Here is a 19214-nt window from a genome sequence, read left to right as displayed (position 1 = left end):
CCTCATAAGATTACATTCACCAATGTAGGAAAATGAAACGTGTAATTAGGTTGGCCCTAAGAATTAGATAAATCTTTTTGGAAAATAACAACCAAGTGATGTGGTTCAGCAGGAAGGTCGGCCACATGCCAAAGAACATCAGACAAGACCCAAGATGGATCCACATAGCAAGAATCACACCGGTAATGAAGGAAAACCAACCGGTAAGCACAAGAACTGTCCCGAAACCCAGAAACAGTTGACTGAAAGTGATAACTGCCCGAAAAAGAACCCAAATAAACTGGAAATATGGAATCAAGCACATGAAACCATCTAGAAACTGAAAATAAGATTTGCCATGAAGAAAAAGAAAGTACTGATACCAACCGATAATAACACATAAAACTGCACAAAGAACTAAATAAGAACAAAACTGAAAGGAAATATTTTTGGTTGATGCAAGATTGCTCATCGAATAGGGATGCTCCTGCATCACACAACCCAGGTAGAAAAAGATGTTCCATGAGAGGAAACTCATGAATATCTAAAAGGATCTAGAATGAAGATCCCATACTCATTTATGATCCAAACACTGTCTTTATCTGCCAATCTCTCTTTAGCTCTTTCTATGCCTCAACAGACTTCTCTAACCTCTGACTCCCTTTGTTTCTCTTTCTTTGCTTCAGATCTGCACATTTTTTCTATTTCTGCAACTCTGATTTGGTTCTGCCACAAGACCATCTGGTTTGTCACCATCAGCTCTTCATCGACTGGTTCCATCTATCCATCAAGTTCATCTGTTAGCTCCTTCTTCAAACTCTTGTCACCCTTTGGTTTAACCTCTGCAACTGGTTCTATTAGATCTTTCTTCAAAACCTCCTATATGACCTCTGCAACCGGTTCTATTAAACCTTCCGATATAACTTCTACCACTGGTTTCTCAGTATTGCAACTTCTCTGAGGACTCAGATTATTCACCTCCTCTCTCTCCTTCAAAGAAATCATTATGAACTTTTGTCCATCCTTTTCAATAGTAACTAGGTTTCTTCTACAGTCATAAACATCTCCTTTATCATACTGCCAAGGTTTTTCCAATAAGATATGACAAGCACTCATAGATACAACATCACATAAAACCTCATCTTTAAAAGGCCCAATATTGAAACTCACCAAACACTGCTCCTTTATCTCTATCTTCTGTTCATCTTGTAACCAACTCACCTCATAAGGACAAGGGTGATTAAGCCTCTTCAACCCAAGCTTCATAACCATCTCCTCAGATACTAAATTATCAGTACTTGCACTATCAACAATGACCTTGCAACACTTACCACCTGATTTGCATATAGTCCGGAAAAGACTCTTCCTCAGAGATCCAATATCCTTTCTTTTGAACATAACGGATTCTCCTTGCTCTAATGCACAGTTAGATCTAGTACCATCACCTTCTGGTTCCTCACTTGCCACACAACTTCTTACCATTCCTTTCTTACATTCATAGAATCTATGTCTGGTTTCTCCACACTTGAAACATTTGCCAGAAAATTCTCTACTTGTACTACTGCTACCTTTCCTCGGTGTCTTTTGTTCCAGTTCTTTACTCCACTTAGATTTTGACTCCTCTTATTTAACCGGTTTCTTCATACTATCAATCATCTTGAATTTATCCTTTCTCTTAGATCATGGGAAAGGGTTGGTCACATGCCAAGGAACATCAAAATCAATGCCCAAGGCTCCGCAAGCTTCAAAAAGGGTTCTGACAGATCACCAGAATACATCCAGGCAATCGGTAACAAAGAACTGTCAACCGGTAAAAGGAAATTGTCATGGAAACCAATAGCGATATCTTATCAGAAAATTATCCAAATATGATGTAGTAAGGAAGTAAGAGAGATGATCAAGTCTTCAAGAAGAATCCAACTGCATAGGATATGGTGAGCCAAAACCAGGAAACAGAAAAAGGAAAACTAAACTGCAAACATAAAACAAAACAGAAAGGAAAATGTTTTTGGTTGATGCAATATTGCTATGAACAGGGGATGCTCCTGCATTAGACATCCGAGGTTATTGAAAAAGTGAGCCTCTCACTTTGCCGAGGTCAGAGGAAAACCAAGGCAGTCTACCTTTGCCTGAGAAATCCAAGATGAATCTTCAATTGGTCAATCTTTCCATTTCACAAGATATTCGTTATACTCACTACTCCGATTACTACGCCCAATACTACTATCCAAAATATCTTCAATCTGATCCGGCTCCTTCTGGGGAAACTGTTTCTCCAAGTCTACAACACTATCCTCACTGAATTTTGGTTCATGATACTCATGAAGATCTACAATGTTAAACATTGGTGAAATACTTAGACTATCTGGTAACTCCACTTCATATGCATTTCCAGAGCTGAACTTCCTCAAAATCCTACAGGGTCCAAACTTCTTCATCTGCAACTTGTTATAAGTTCCAACTGAGAATCTCTCTTTTCGCAGATATACCATCACTTCATCGCCAACTTCAAATTCCTCATGTCTCCTCTTCTCATCTTCCTTTCCCTTATACTTCTTGTTCATGTCTTCCAAATGCTGCTTAACCTGAATATGCAATGCTGCCATGTGATTTGCAAAGTCTTTTGCTTCTGAACTTCTCTGGTCTTCACTACTAATGTCTTTCAATTCTGATATACCTCTAGGATGCCTTCCGGTAACAATATAAATTTTTTTTTTCTGATACTTCTATTCACTGAATGGTTGTAGGCAAACTCTGCTTGTGCAAGGAATAAATCCCAACTTTCGGTTTTATCTCCCACTAAACATCTCAACAAGTTTCCTAAACTGCAGTTAACAACTTTTGTCTGTCCATTAGTCTGTAGATGAAAAGTAGAACTGAACATCAAATCCATCTTCATCTTCTTCCAAAGTTTTCTCCAAAAATAGCCAACAAATTTAGTGTCTCTGTCTGAAACTATGCTCTTAGGTAATCCATGCAATCTCACCATTTCCTTGAAAAATAGGTCTGCTACATGCAATGCATCTAATGGCTTCTTACAAGGTATTAAATGTGCCATCTTTGAGAATCTATCCACTACCACAAATATAGAATCGTTCCCTCTCGGTGTCTTAGGCAATCCAAGTACACAATCTATTCTTATATCCTCCCAAGGTCTTACTGGTATTGTCAAAGGTTTATACAATCCCACATTCTAACTACTACCTTTTTAAACTTGAAAAACTCTACAACTTTGCACATATCTCTTAACATCCTTATGAATCTGGGGCCAACAGTACTGCTCACTCACCAATGCTATTGTTTTGTCATGTCAAAATATCCAGCTAAATCTCCACGATGTTTCTCCTTCATTAGATTCTCCCTCATAGAGCTCTTAGGTAGGCACAACGAAACTCCTCTGAATAACATCCCATCTTGAATGAAGTAATCCAAGAATTTGCTTCTGTCTACCATAACTGGTTCTCTACATGCTTTCAAAGGTTTTGCAAAATCCGGGTCTTCATCATACAAGGTCTTCAAATCTTCAAATCCTAATACTGTCACTCTCATCTCTGTCAAAAAATTCCTTCTCCTACTCAATGCATCAACAACCTGTTAGATTTCCCACTTGTATGCTTCAACACAAAGGTGTAACTTTGCAAGAATTCTACCCATCTCATATGTCTCTGATTCAACTTACTCTAACTATTCAAATACTGTAAAGCTTGATGATCTATATACAACACAAACTCCTTAGGCAACAAGTAATGTCTCCACTTCTTCAAGGCTTGAACTATGGCATAAAACTCCTGATCATATACTGAATATCTCCTTCATGCATCATTCAATTTCTCACTAAAATAGGCTACTTCTCTTCCTTATTGACTCAAGACTGCTCCTATTGTTGTTCCACTTGCATCACAATCCACTTGAAATACTTTATTTAAGTCCGGTAAAGCTAACACAGGCTGCTCAATCACTTTCTGCTTCAACAATTCAAAACTTTTGTTTGCTCCAGTGGTCCACTTTAATTCCTTCTGATCTCCTGTCATGGTCTCAGTCATAGGGTTACAAATTGAACTGAAATTTCTGATAAACTTCCGGTAAAAAAACTAGCCAATCCATGAAATGATCTTACCTCTCCAATGTTTTCCGGTGTAGGCCACACAAAAATTACTTTCACTTTCACAAGGTCCATCTTCAAACCTTCCTCAGATATCACAAATCCCAAATAGACTAACTCATCCTTCATGAAAATACACTTCTTGATATTGATCAGCAACTTCTCTTCTCTTAATCTCTGCAAAACTTGTCTTAATTGCAACAAATGCTCCTCCTTTGTCTTATTGAAAATCAGAATGTCATCCAAATACACAATAACAAACTTACCCAATAATTTCTTCACACTAGTACATTTGGGGCTGATTTCTGATGACCTATAGACGGAATTTTGACTATTTTTCATCGGACTGCCGACAAATGAAGTTGTCGAAAACTCATTGTCAGTAATTCTGACGGTGCCATATAATGTCGAAATTCCAATGACATCCTGAACTCTTCTGACGAAAACCATGATCGCTCATCCAGCCAAAGAATTTTGTCGAGCGTAAAGCATCCTCGTCGGATGGATGTCAGAATTCCGAGGCCTACCAAGAACTTGCAGCAATGACGATTACGATGAGAGTACGACAATAAATTGTCGTCAAACATACAACATCATCATTAGATGTTTCTTCAATTGGCATCGAAATTCCGACGCTTGGTAGGAACTATGCACTGATGAGGATGTTGTTTGTCCGACGGTTTGGTCGTCGGTGCAAAGTTGGGACGATGTCGGAATTCCGACGGTGATTTATTTAAAAAATAAATAAATACACATGCCAATTACAATGGTGCTTGTTGGTTCCCTTTTAGCATGTCCTACTAGATGGACCCAAGTAGTTCAATTTTAAGTATAATGGGATGAATTTCATTAAAGAACTACATTCATATTTAAGCATGTCCTACTAGATGGACCCAACTAGTTCATTAAAGCACTACATTCATATTTTTAACTACGCATCTAGATTACTAGAAAATGCACAACAAAACATCATAATGCAATATGATTGTACTATGTGAGTGTGTGCATGCATAGGGTTTCCCATCATAACCATTCTTATAGAGTGGCTCAAATATTTCTACGTCAACCATGTTCTCATCTTTGACAAAAACTTGCACATCTTCCTACACTCGATCGCACTCAAATTCTCATTGGTAGGTTATCCCATAAAACCATGGCCAAAGCATGTACGAGAAATAAAACTCATAATCATAAACATAGTAATTTATTGTCATTTCCATTTCAATTTCATTTTCATCAATTAATAATAACCTACTTTACCATTCACACACATGTAAAAATTAGATAATGAAACAATCATAAAGTCATGTCCAATAGTCTCATCAAATATATTGAATAAAAAATTCAAACATAGATCAAGATGTGAAATGAAGTCTCAACATGACACGTTGCAATGAATTTGGAAAGGTTTCAGGTTTCATTTTCAACCCTACCCACATTCCAACACTATAACATACCACAAAAATACCACAAAAATGTGTTAGCCTTGGGGCATCGTGTATTGTCCATACAAGCATCACATGGAATTGAAATTGTCTTTGTCCTATTGGTCTAGAGACGTCATACATAGTGACACCATTCCATAACTCTAGCAACTCATCGATAAGAGGCTCAATATATACATTCATATCTTTAACTTGGTACTTACCTAATCGAATGAACAAAAACATTACATAATTATTATGACCATTTTACTGCAATATTTATAATTAAATGTAGATGACTATTAAATGATAAAATACCTGGAACAATCATTGCCAACATTATGTGCTCCCTTGTTATTGATATCCATGGAGGAATGTTATTGTTGTTAACAAAAACATACCACACCGAGTAAACAGATCTCAGCTCTCCAAATGGATTGACACCGTCCGCTGCCAATGAAAGCCTAAGATTACGAGGTTATTCTTTTAAGTGTGGCCACTTTTCCTCTATGTGCATAAATACTAAACCATCTATGGGCATTCAAATAATGTCATCTCGACTTCTATTGCGTGCATGGTAATCCATAAATTGTGCCAAGTTAGTGCACTTGAATAATTGTTGCATACGTGGAATAATGAGAATATAACGAAGAACCTTGCAAGGCACCTTTTTTGTTATTTGATCTGTTCGATATCTACTGATATGGCATTTAAGGCATTCAATTTGAAATTTATGTTGTTTGTGATATATAATATGATAATTAGGACAAGCATCTATTGCTTGATACTCCATTCCAATATCTTTCATAATGGCAGATAATTCTCGGTAGGAGCAAGGTAGAATATTTGATGGTGGTAACAAAAACTCACCTATCAATCTACAAGAAAAAAAATATAATTTGTTAATATAAATAATATTAATGGTACACAATTTGTTAATAAAAATAATATTAATGGTACATGATTCACTATTTATTAACTATAATGACATATATGACATACCTTAACATACGTGAGATTGTTATGTTGGATAAACCATTCATAACCATCAAGTTCACCAACAACAATACAACAGAGAGAAGAGTTGCTTGGGAGCCTTCATAAATGGCCTCATATGCCTTCTCAAGTAGAGGTAAATCATGAACAACATCAAGGTCATCTTCATCATCATGATCAGCTACACCAGTATTAAATGTGTCATAGATCAATGTATTTGTACCATCATATTCAATTGTGTTTTTTGGCTCATGATCATTATCTTCCATGGGATCATTATCTTTAGCTTCAATATTCACACCTCCATGTTCCTTCACTTCGAAAACCATATTCTCTGGGTTGTGTTGATCCATATCATGTGCTCTCGTGTGCTCGACCTATAAAAAATTGATAAACATAAATAAACCATGATCATGATCTCATCATCAAGTGATTTCTTATGTATATAAATTGTTAAAATGATATAATGAAAAACTTACCAATGGATGATAATCATGTCCCCCTTCAATGTGACCATGCAGCCTACAATGTTTCTTAGCTATTTTGATTAGAAGTCTTATAGTCTTTAACCTCTTACAAATTTTGCAGGGACAATAACATTTTCCATCACGTTTTATTTTCATGTTATACCACAATCTAGCAATTGTCTCCTTATTTTGTTGTTCGCTGATATTGTCTGACATGGTCTTTCTTCACAGGCAAAAAAATCAGGCTACAAAACTAGTTATATAGAAGTTGAAATGTTAGTTATGAAATCACATTTCAGTATAATATACCAAATTAAATTACTTGAACATAGAAATAATTCAAATTGAACCAAAACCATTTAACTCTTCTTTTTCATCTCAAAACATATCTAATGGCTTTGTGGTGATTTAGAGCAGGTGATATGCTAATGACTTTGTGTTATGCAATCCTTGTATCATATCTTAAGTTGACTAATGCTTGATTGGGGTAATCCATGAGTGTCTAATGTGACTTCATTATCAATGTTGTGAAGTCATCGAGATTATGGTGATATTCATCCTTATAAGATCCTCTCAATACTGTCCAAATTAGTCTAAAAGGAAAGTAACTATCCATTCCCATTCTCATGCATACTTACATGACTAATGCTTCCCTTGTGTATCCTAAACATTGGAGAGACCTTATTTGACTTGCCTAATCAATGTGGTTACTGTCCTAATATGAAATACCGAGTTCTACCCTTGCCTCTGCATCAAACTTCTCACATCATGTTTCTTCAACAAAACACACTATTCCGATCCCAATCTTCCTCAATACCCTCAATGGAGGGGCATGTATAATGGTTTCAACATACAAAGTCAATGATCATACAATCCATTCTTCTAGAAACCCTTGGATACATTAGTTGTCTTCTAGGCTTGGGAAAACTAATATGAATAGAGCCAACACCATGAGGATAGGGTCAAGTAGCATGGCAACTAATCATAACATGTGAAGATGGGGTTTACACCTAAGTGTTGGCTCTCAACAATTCCACACTTCCAAAATTGTCAGTCTCAAGACTTCTCCTATTGGGTCAACACTCATTGATGGCCACAAGGCCAAATCAATGTATCTAGGCTTCGAACTCCTTACTCTAGGCTTGGAGGACCCTACACAAGGTCTATGAACACTCACTTGGTATTACAATAGAAAGAGCCTTCCTCTAGAACTTTGTTTGCAATGCACACATCATTGGTAATCATTGTTACGATGGATGGTCTATTAGGACAGTAAATAAAATGCTTATTCCTTTTCCACCCTTTGAAACTACAACAAGGTATTTGACTTGGCAGGGTCCCCACACATCACTTCAACACCAAACATTATGCAATTCAACCTTTTTCCTTCTCAATACATTTTTTTTTGTCTTTCATTGGTGTCATGCTCTATGATGATGCGATACCTGCAGCTGCAACAAAAAACACTCAATAGATCATTACAAGCATGGTTAGCAAATAATAAGCAAATAAAGGTAAAACCATGACAAAGCGACCTATCGCCTCCTAAGAGATGCGAGTATGGATTTGCTCTCAAATCTGGATAAGCAATCCCAGTGACTTGACTACACCTACATGGAGGATTTGAAATGATAATGATATGAAAAGATGAGATTGATTATGCTAGATTGATCCAAGAGACTAATTAAGCTAATGATATGCATGATTTAAGATATGATGATGATGCAATTAAGCTAGAAAAGAGATTGATTAAGCTACATGATTCAACAATTATGCTAGAAAAATGATCAAATTAAACTAAATCTAAGATGCAATTGCCTATAATAACAATGCTCAAATGATATGATAGAATGGATATGCCTATAGTAATAATGCATAAGATGAAAATGAGATGGGATCCTTATTGCTTCCAAAATGGGGGATATTTATAGGATTTCCAAGGCCAGGGGTGAGGTGGCAGGAATCAACGGTCAAGATTGAGTATGAAGATATCAAGGGTGAATTGGAGGAGGTTGAAGAAGAGGTTGGAGGAAGAGACACTTGTCATCTCTGTGGTGACAAGTGTCAAGGAGCTTTGTTCATAAACAGGGAAAACTTTAAGAAGCCCCTCCCTTGGACAAGGTGTAAAAACCTGGCGAAAGTTGTATAATTCCAAGGAAAATTTTAATTTTATTGGCGAATTTTTGCAGTTTGCAGAGAAAAATTATAATCTCCATTGGCAAATTAGCCATGATCTCTCAAAGTTTGTGAAAAATCCTGGCGAATTGTAATGTTTTTAAAACCCAAAAAATATTTGTATGGGGGAATTGTAATGTTTTTAAAACCAGAAAAAAATTTGCATTGGCGATCTCAACCTATTTTCAAACTATTAAAAAAAAATATTGGCGATTTCAACCTATTTTCAAACCATAAAAATAAAATATTGGCTATTTCAAGCTATTTTCAAACCATAAAAAAAAATATTGGCGATTTCAAGATATCAACTTTAAGTCATTAAAACACGTGGCATACAGTCATCAACTCTCTACCTGGAAGATTGCCCATTAGAAAATCTTGCGACCTAGCGACAAGCCCTTATGACTCTCTCTATCTCCAACTTGCAAGCTGAAAATGCTAAGCCTTCATAACCTCTAGATCTAGTGACTAAGGGAAACTGAGCTGGCACTCGGCAATTCTCAACCACAAATGTTAAGTCCTTATCATCGCAGCGACTTGGAGATAGTGGTAACTTTAACCCTTGTCGCGTACTCGCCAACATAAAACTGTTTATCTCTTAACCGCTAGCACTTCACTCGCAAGCTCGCGGATTGATCAGGTCTTCAGACATTTAACTTCACGAGATGGCGATAACCATTAAACCTAACCACAAACTGTCTACTCGCTAGCTCGTGACCTAAAACTGCTAACATTAATCAAACATGAGAGATAGCGACAACTGTATGAAATGAGTTACTCGCTAACTCTCGCGGCTATAATGTATGACATCATACCAACTCTAGACTTTGCGACCAAAGCAATTTCACTAACAATCTCCAGCTTGGTAACAAAAAATGCTAACACCCAAAAAGATAGAGACCTCGCGATGTAAACCCAAACCAACTTGTCGCCAGCTCGTGGCTTGATCACATCTTCAGACATTTTACCTCGCGAGCTAGTGATAACCATAAAACTTAACCACAAACTATTTGGTCGCTAGCTCCCAACCTAAAATGTTTAAGGCTTGGATGCTGACTCATTCCTGAGGGACAAGTTTGAAGGTTTCTCTTGAGTCAAGGTTGATTAGACAAGCGAGGATGATGGTTTCAAAGGCATAAAAGGATTTGATAGATTCTGAGTTAGAGATGAGAGATCACGGATTTCTCTGAGAAATAAAAGCCCAAGTTGCTTGTTGTCAGGGATTCTGAAGCATAATTTGTCCAATCAAGGAGGAATAAAATCAGAACAAAATCGTTCACAATAGATGAGCCTTAGCAGGTTGCAGTGGATTTGACAGGCATGACTTCTAGAGTCTACAGTCATGTTGAAAAACACCAAAATGATGATTTTTCATGTGAATGAACATCACCAAATGAAGTATGAAAATGCTATAAATACAATGGAGTGGTGACTTAATTGGTAGAAGAGAAACTTAGAAAATAAACCTTTTTCATTTTCTGAGAGTGGTTTTTTCCCTAGAAAGGAAGATGATGTTTAAGCAGGATCGTGCATGGAGTTGTTGTGTGCTCTGTGATACCAGATGGGTGTTTTTTTGTTTTCTTCTATGTGAGTTTGTTTATTATCAGAGGGGTTGTAAAAGTGAGAAGGATTTCCAGAGGGGGTGTGAAAGCCTTTTCTTGTCAAGAAAGGCCAAGCATGGCACATCCTTTGCTTCTACTCTGCCATAGGATGGCAAGGGTTTTGAAGAAGGAGCCCGCAGAGGAATGAAAGAAGGATTTGTTTGGGTGGGGAGTGGCAGCCAGTCATCTTTATGATGACATGGAAGCTGCAACCCCTCCCCAACATATTACATTTACCCTAAAGCTCCTATTTCCACTTTCCCTAATCGTGGGCATGAAGGCTCGAGCTCCTCTTTCCATTGTCTCTATTCCTGGGCATGAAGGCTTCCTCCTCTATTTGGAAATGATCTGTTGGACAAAACGTAACATCTCACATTCCATCTGAAGGCATTAGGGTGATAATGACATGGCTCAAGTAGTTTTGCAAGTTGTATAGTCATTGGGGTTCCTTTTCTGGTTCCAGTAGTGATTCTAGACTCTAGGTGAAGGGAGCAAGTTGTATACTGTATAGTCATTTATAGAGCAAATGAAAAGCATTTAGTGTATGTAATTTTTCATGAGAATCATGAAATTTAACTTTTTTCATTTGTTGCATTGTTATGGTGTATGTAATTTTTCATTTAATGCTTCGTAATCCTATTATTCCTAGGAATGCAAAATTTTTGTTAGTCTGGAATCATATTAAGGATTCACCTCATTGTAATTGGTGGGCGGATTATAGACATAGTCATAGAACACCTCCATATATATTACATAAACATCCATAGCATATAAAATCATAAGAGTATTAAGAATGAAAGTATTAAACACCATAATAGATATGAATACAACATAATTAGTAAAACATCAAGACAATAGAGCAGTGCCTTATCCTAGGGCATAGAGTCACTTACAATTCAAAGACAACTTGATAATAAACTTCAATAAGATTTATTTGCAGATAAATAGGAATACCGAATGAAATTATGAATAATGCCATTACATACACAACCCAGATGTAAATTGAAAAACCCTTGACCATTCAATTCACAGTGAAAACATAAATTCAACACAAAGACAATTATGTGAAGATCTCAAACTGCAAATGATATTGATATTATATTCATAATGATATCAGAAAGTAAATTCACAATGCGATTCAACTATGCACTTATCAAATTCTTGAACAATTGAGCTATTATAACTATATAAGAGTTTTCAAGTTCAACATCATTGATCAATAAAAGTGGCAACCTTAACTTGAGGATTCAACAAGCTTAGGATTACTGTGAGGAATCTTGGGTAGAAACCTCAACCTGAGATTTCTTCTTTGGCTTTAGCATGGCTTGCCACCTGTCCACCTCTTTGTCTGTTGGCCAACTGAATGCCTTTACCTCTTCCAACTTTGCAACTAAATCTGTCCATCTGGAATCTGTAACTACCCTGGACTCAACAATAAACTTTGCATGGTCAACCTCAACCTTGAATAGTGAATCAAGTAGACCGTTAAGGAAATCAACATCAACCTGTTCATTTACATGCTTGATTATTTCTTCTTGCTCCAAAATCAAATCAAATTCATTGGTCCAATCAGAAACTGATTTCAAATCTCCATTACTACCATAAATTGAAGGCACCAATTTACTATAACCTTCCCCAAATGTCTGCAATTTTTCATTTATAAGCACATCCTTCCCTGTGAAAAATGCATAAGTTGCATTTATTCCCTCCACCATGTCTTTAGTGTCACTGATATTGGGAGAGAACTCGTCACTATACATCATTGCAGTATCTAGCTTATCCGTTAATCTGCTTCTTCCTGACCAAACATTGAACAAAGGTCCAAGAAAAGCGACAGCCTCAGAGGATGTTTTGCTTGCCTGTTTCAAAGAAATGTGCAAATCATGCACTACCATCAATTTTCCTTTCAATACATTAATCCTGTGTTTTAGAATTCCTAACACAACAGAGATAGCCTTGACATTTTGTTCCTTTTCAAGCTTTTCAATTTTCCTTGTGTATTCCTCCATTTTTGCTGACACATCAACTGGTATTTCTTGTACTTGTTTTGTAATCTGTATTGGAGGGGGCTCATTTGCAATTTTTTCTTTCAACTCTAGTAGCTCTTCTTCCAGAGCGCCCTTCTTCATTAGTGTCTCTTCATATGTTTTAGACAATGCAATCAATTGAGTATATTTTCTGTGTATCTTCTTGACAAATCCTTTGTTTTTGATAAATTCATGAAAGAAACTTGAGTAAAAAATGAGGCAATCTCCGTGTCAGTTTTGTTCTGCAAGTTCCAGATCATTCTGTCAGCTTTCTTTTCTACTTGGATATTTAGAAGGTGGATCTTTTGAGTGGAAGGGGCCAAAGACCAAGAAGCAAGTGTCTTTGACTTAGGATTAAATCTTGATCCTCTTATTACATCTCCAATTTCAAATTCAGTTTTAAACATTGGGTCCTCTTGCTTCCTAATTTGATCAATAATAAAAATAGACCAGATATCCCAGTCAAGCATCATAATCATACCAGTACTCTTTATCAATTGTCTTGCTTGTTCCACATATATTTTCTCCCTATCAGGATCATATTCCTATAGTGCTTTGATGATATCCTCTTTCTTTTCTTCATTTGCTTCCTCTATGATCAGATTTTGTTTTAATTGATTTTGTTTCAACCTTGTCAAAAAACTTTTAAATTCATTTGACTTAATAAAGTCATCATCTTTCATGAACTCATTTGACAACATCACATGCTCATCAAAGCCTTGAGTAAGGGCTTTGTTTGTTTGTCCCTGCTCTTCATTCTGCCCTGCTTCTCTGAGATGTGTCCTTATTTGATGAAAGTAGTGTCCTTGTTCTGTAACAATTGCTCTAGAAGGGTCTCTCCTCACAATTGTACCGACCTTAGTGGTTTTTTGTTTCTTTGCAACTGGCACTCAAGTAGATTGAACTTCATCCCCACTCTCTACATCATCAACGTACACACTAAGTGGCCTCTTGCCATGTGAAGAATGTCCATCTTGGGGTTCTTGTTGCTGAGAAGCCAATTCTGGAATTTGAGGCATTTGTTCCATAAGAGTTTCATATAAATTCAGCATTTTGTTAATCCTCTCCAGGTACGGGCTATTAGGGCAAAAACCTGAGAAACTAGGGTCAGCAGCCTTCAATTCTACTTCAACTCTCATCAAATTTTTCCATTTTCTTCTCCTTTCTTGTACTTCATCTTTTCTTAGAAAATTTCTAACCACATCTTCATCATCCAATGGTTCATGGTCCTTTATGTTGGCCCAAGGTGTCATTTTTGGCAATGCAAGTTTAATAAATTGTTCAGGATCACAGAATCTAGACACAACATTAACCAACCTATACTGTTTAAGGAAATTGTTTTCTTCATCAAAGGAACTCCTACCAATGGTAAAATCAGATGCAACCCAAAGCCTAGGAAGAAGAGAACCCTTCCTATGTTTGTCAAGGTATTCTTTTTCAACTAGGGTCAATTGCCAGATAAACTCTATAAAAGCAATCCTAATTGGAACAAATTTTGGTAAAATATGGGGAGGCTGAGGACACCCATAGACTCTGATCATAGTAAAGTTATCAAAAAAATAAAAGTCCCCCCAGTTATGTGAAATAGGCCAGTTTGGAACATACTGGTAAGGTCTCAAAACTCTCCTAACATTAATTGGCAATCGTTCCCTATTTATTCATAGCATTTCCATAATTAGTGAAACAATCCAATTTTCAAAGAAAAGGAAAGAAGAATGGGAGAACTACTGTTCCAAACCTGGATCCATCTTTGTATTGGAAAAAAGACACCCAATTCTTCTTTGAAAATATCCAATTCTTTATCCATGAACTCAACATTATAGAACAAGATTAAATGCATCAGCAATGAATAATGCTTGAATGTAGGGCTAGGTGCACCACCACTCTGAATTTCAACTAGAGCATTATGAATGTGTTCAACCACATAGCCCACATAATCGTAATCTTTGTTAACATCTGGGTGTTGAATGTCCATGGCCATAATCAGTAATTCAGCTGACACTGTTGAATCTCCATCAAAACCCAACACTCTGCATAATCCATAGATTGTACAATGCATATAATGGTGGAAAGATGTGATGTCAAATGGTGGTTTGATACTCTCTGGAATTATAACCGACTTCCTATTCACCCTAGGCATGTATCTGGGCATTGCATGCTTCTTGATAACACCTTTGTATTTGTCATAATCCTCTGCAATCCGCTCCAAATCTATATCTGTACATGCAACACCAGTAATTTGGAAAGCTTCAACAAAGCTAGCTCTGTTAATTGAAACTAGGGCAGACTGGTTCTTTCTTATGATTACCCTAGATACTGGGCAATAGCATTTGGCCAAATCTTTGATCAAATCCACATCAACATACACATCTGGCACAATTAACTTTGCCATATTTAAATCCCAAGGGTTTGACATCGGGACACCCTTAACCCTATTTTTCCAGAAATAATGAAACAGAGCAGAACCAGTCATATTAAGTGTGGTAGGGTTTCTGCATTGGCTCCATAAATCTCTCCATGCCAAATGATTTGTATTCAAAGCAACAGAAGTCCCTGGCATCAAATCTACAAATTCTTCTTTGTATTTCTTAACCATCATTTCCTCAGTGGCACTGGCCTTGGAACCTCCAGGTCCTCCTGCTCCACTTGTCGTGGCCTTGGGCTTGGGCTTGGGCTTGGAACCTCCAGTACCACTTGTCGCCTAGCTCATTTTAGCTGCAGGAGAAAAACTTAACCAGTTTTCTGAAATTTTCTCACACCCAACACTCTGAATTCTCCAATGTTGTTGCAGAGCTCAATTCACTGGATTACCTCGAAGATAGAATGCATTAATGCAATTATACAAAACCTCAGCTCGATAATGCAATTTATGGTATTTACTATTTGGGCACTATCACTTCTCTCAAGTCTCAAGTCTCATTAATTGCCACACTTGCATGAAGTAGCTACTATGGCATTAATTCAAACTTCAAACTGAAGTACTCGAGCGAAATTTGAATTCATGCCCTTCTATTTGATTGGCGATTGGCATCCAAAAATTTTACAAAACCTGGCAAACAAGTCCATGTGTTAGCGAGTTAGCGACAATGCTACCAAATCCTCTTAATTGCAAGCTCGCAACCCCTTTTACGAATCCTCAAAAAATCTCGCGAGTGAGCGACAGCCGTTGATCTAACAAAACAACTTATTTCATCGCAAGCTCACAACTAGAAACTTACCTTGAATTAAACCCTTGCAATCCTGTGACAACAAGACACTTAACCACTGTCGCATGCTCACAACACTTTTTGACTTAAGACTTACAAACCCACGAGCATGCGATGACCACAAAATCAGACCAAAACTTACCTGTCGCCAGATCGTAACTTAAAATGCTAAACAACTTCAAAACCTGTGAGCAAGCGACTTAACCGCATCGCATGATCGCAAATTAAAATAACTTAACCGTGAACACCTTGGGACCTTGCGATAACATAAAATCACACCCAGTCGCAACCTCACAACATAAAATGGTATTTGGGCGCCGTCACTTCTCTCAAGTCTCATTAATTGCCACACTTGCATGAACTAGCTAGTGTGGCATTAATTCAATTAAACTGATAGAATGCATTAATGCAATTGTACAAATGTCAAAATCTTAGCTCGATCATGCAATTTATGGTATTTGGGCACTGCACTTCTCTCAAGTCTCATTAATTGCCACACTTGCATGAACTAGCTACTATGGTATTTGATTGGCGATTGCCATTCAAAACTTTTACAGAACCCGACAAACAAGTCCACGTGTCAATCCCCATCTTTAATCGCACACTCTCAACCAGTTATAACAATTAGGAAAGGAACCGATGAGTTAGCGACAATGGTACCAAATCCTCTTAATCGCAAGTTCGCAACTCCTTTTATGAATCCTCAAATAATATCATGAGTGAGTGACAGTCATTGATCTTCATCAAGCCCTTCAGTCGCAACCTCACAACAACATTTGTAATATTCTTTCTTTACCTGCAAGCTGGCGGCCACTGCAAATCTAACAAAATAACTTATTTTATCACAAGCTCGCAACTCAAAACTTAACTTGACTTAAACCCTTGCGATCCCGCGACAATAAGGCACTTAACCACCATTGCATGCTCGCAATACTTTTTGACTTAAGACTTACAAACCCGCGAGCATGCGATGACCACAAAATCAGACCAAAACTTACCTGTCGCCAGATCGTAACTTAAAATGCTAAAAAACTTCAAAACCTATGAGCAAGCGATGAAACCAACTAAGCTGCGATACCAACTACATCGCATGATTGCAAATTAAAATGAATTAACCACAAACACCTCACGACCGTGCGACAACATAAAATCACACCCAGTCGCAACCTCGCAACATAAAATGGTCAAGTGCAAAACATCTTGCGAGGTAGTGACAACTAAAATCTCCTAGTACTCGCAAGCTCACGACTTAAACTGGCTTGATGATAAAGGACTTGCGAGCTAGCGATAACCATAAAATCTGAAAACTATTTATCAATGTCTTATGTTAATTACCGTCATACGAGCAGTGGCACACAGACCATTAATGACTTAGTACTTACTCGCTAACTCTCGCGGCTATAATGCATGGCATCAAACCAGTTCGAGACCTCACGACCAAAGCGATTTCATTAACAATCTCCACCTCGCTAACATAAAATGCTAACACTCAAAAAACTAGAGACCTCACGATTTAAACCCAAACCAACACTCGCTAACTCGCCACTTAAATTGTTAAACATGAAATTTATTTGCGAGTTAGAGATGAAACATTAAACATGTCTGACCAACCATTTGACCACACTTGACGTTGACATGGACAAATAAAGAGAGGACAACTCAGATTTTCAACACACGACAACTTCGGTTTACTAGCCAACTAAGACAAAAAACAAACACAAAACCCTAATCGCCATGAACATCATTTTAAGCATTTAATGTAGAACAGTAGAAAGGTTCTAGCAGTAACAGTTATGCAATATGAATAATTTTATGGATCTTGTGACACAAATTGTTGCATTTCATGTTCAACATAATGTGGAACCAAATACCAATTTACTAATAATTCAATTTTTTAGTAATAATTCAAATTCACAATTAAAAATATGAAATAAGTATCCGTTCTACTTCTGATTGACAAATTCAAGGAATACAATATCAAAAATCATCAATGACAACTATAGTATTGCAATTTTGCAAATTGAAATTGTAATATGACTCAAGAACTATAGTATAATTATAAATACCTATAAACTGACTGCTAATTCACTTCAGTGACTCAGTCCGACTGTCTAAGGCTTCTATATCCCAAATGGACTCAAGATCTGGAAACTGACTAGTTCTAATAGGTTCATCTTTATTCTGAGTTGGATATTCAAAAATGTCTTCGTCTTCATGTTGACTCTGAGTCTGCGATCCATCATATTCATTTGTCTCAGCACTAGCACTAGCAGTAGCACCACCAACTTTTAAAGTGTTGCACACCCTTCATCTTTCATGCATGGAATTCCAAATTGCCAGTGCCCTATCATATGGAAAATCTCTAACATTATATTGGGTTACAAACAACCTCAAGCAAGTTTCCAAATTCTTGTCTAATTTGTTTTTGATCTTTGATTTCAAAAGCCCTAATGCACTGAAAACTCTCTCATCTTCCACCGACCCCAATATCATTGTTTGACATAAATCAACAAGTTTCAAATATTCTGGTATTGCAATACGCAATGCTTCACTTTGATCTATCCTTTTCTAAAGCCTTGTGATTGATCCAGGTTCAAATGGATTCTCCAAGATAACCAACTGTTGTTTCATAACCAATGCAAACTATTTACATTGTTTTCTAAGATGATCTAAATTTAAAATTCCTTCTATTGGTTGTCCATTGCAATATGCATCTTTTGAAAATGTCAATATCAATTCCTCTAGTTTTTTATGAAACATCTTTGCGTCATTTGGATTATCTCCAATTGAATGCAAAAATTGAGGATACACACAACCCATGGCTTCAAGTATTTCTTCTCAAGGGAATCTTTCACGAATCTCAGTTGAAAGTTCATATGCAATAGACTTCAAATTATCACTAACAAATTTAACAATACTGTCAAAATCTTCCTTTTTAACTGGTAGTGCTCTACCTTGCTTGCCCGTCTTAGATTGGTGAATTGGTATCTGAAATCCTTTTACAAAGACACATAACTCATTTTTTGTATTGAAATGTAAAAAAATTTCAGCATGATTCAAATCTGTAATTATCTGCCACCTAAAAAAATTTGGGCTTCGCCCTATTAGATCTGAATATAGACCATCCAGGCTCAAGCATGTCATTTTACATAGAGTGCTATACTCACTGATATACATAGTTCTATCTTGGGCTTTCTTAACAAGTTTTTCATTGAATCCAACATGGGGAGAAGACTA

This window comes from Cryptomeria japonica, chromosome 3, assembly GCF_030272615.1.
Source record: "Cryptomeria japonica chromosome 3, Sugi_1.0, whole genome shotgun sequence".
In the NCBI taxonomy this organism is placed as follows: domain Eukaryota; kingdom Viridiplantae; phylum Streptophyta; class Pinopsida; order Cupressales; family Cupressaceae; genus Cryptomeria; species Cryptomeria japonica.
This window is presented reverse-complemented; position numbering follows the sequence as displayed.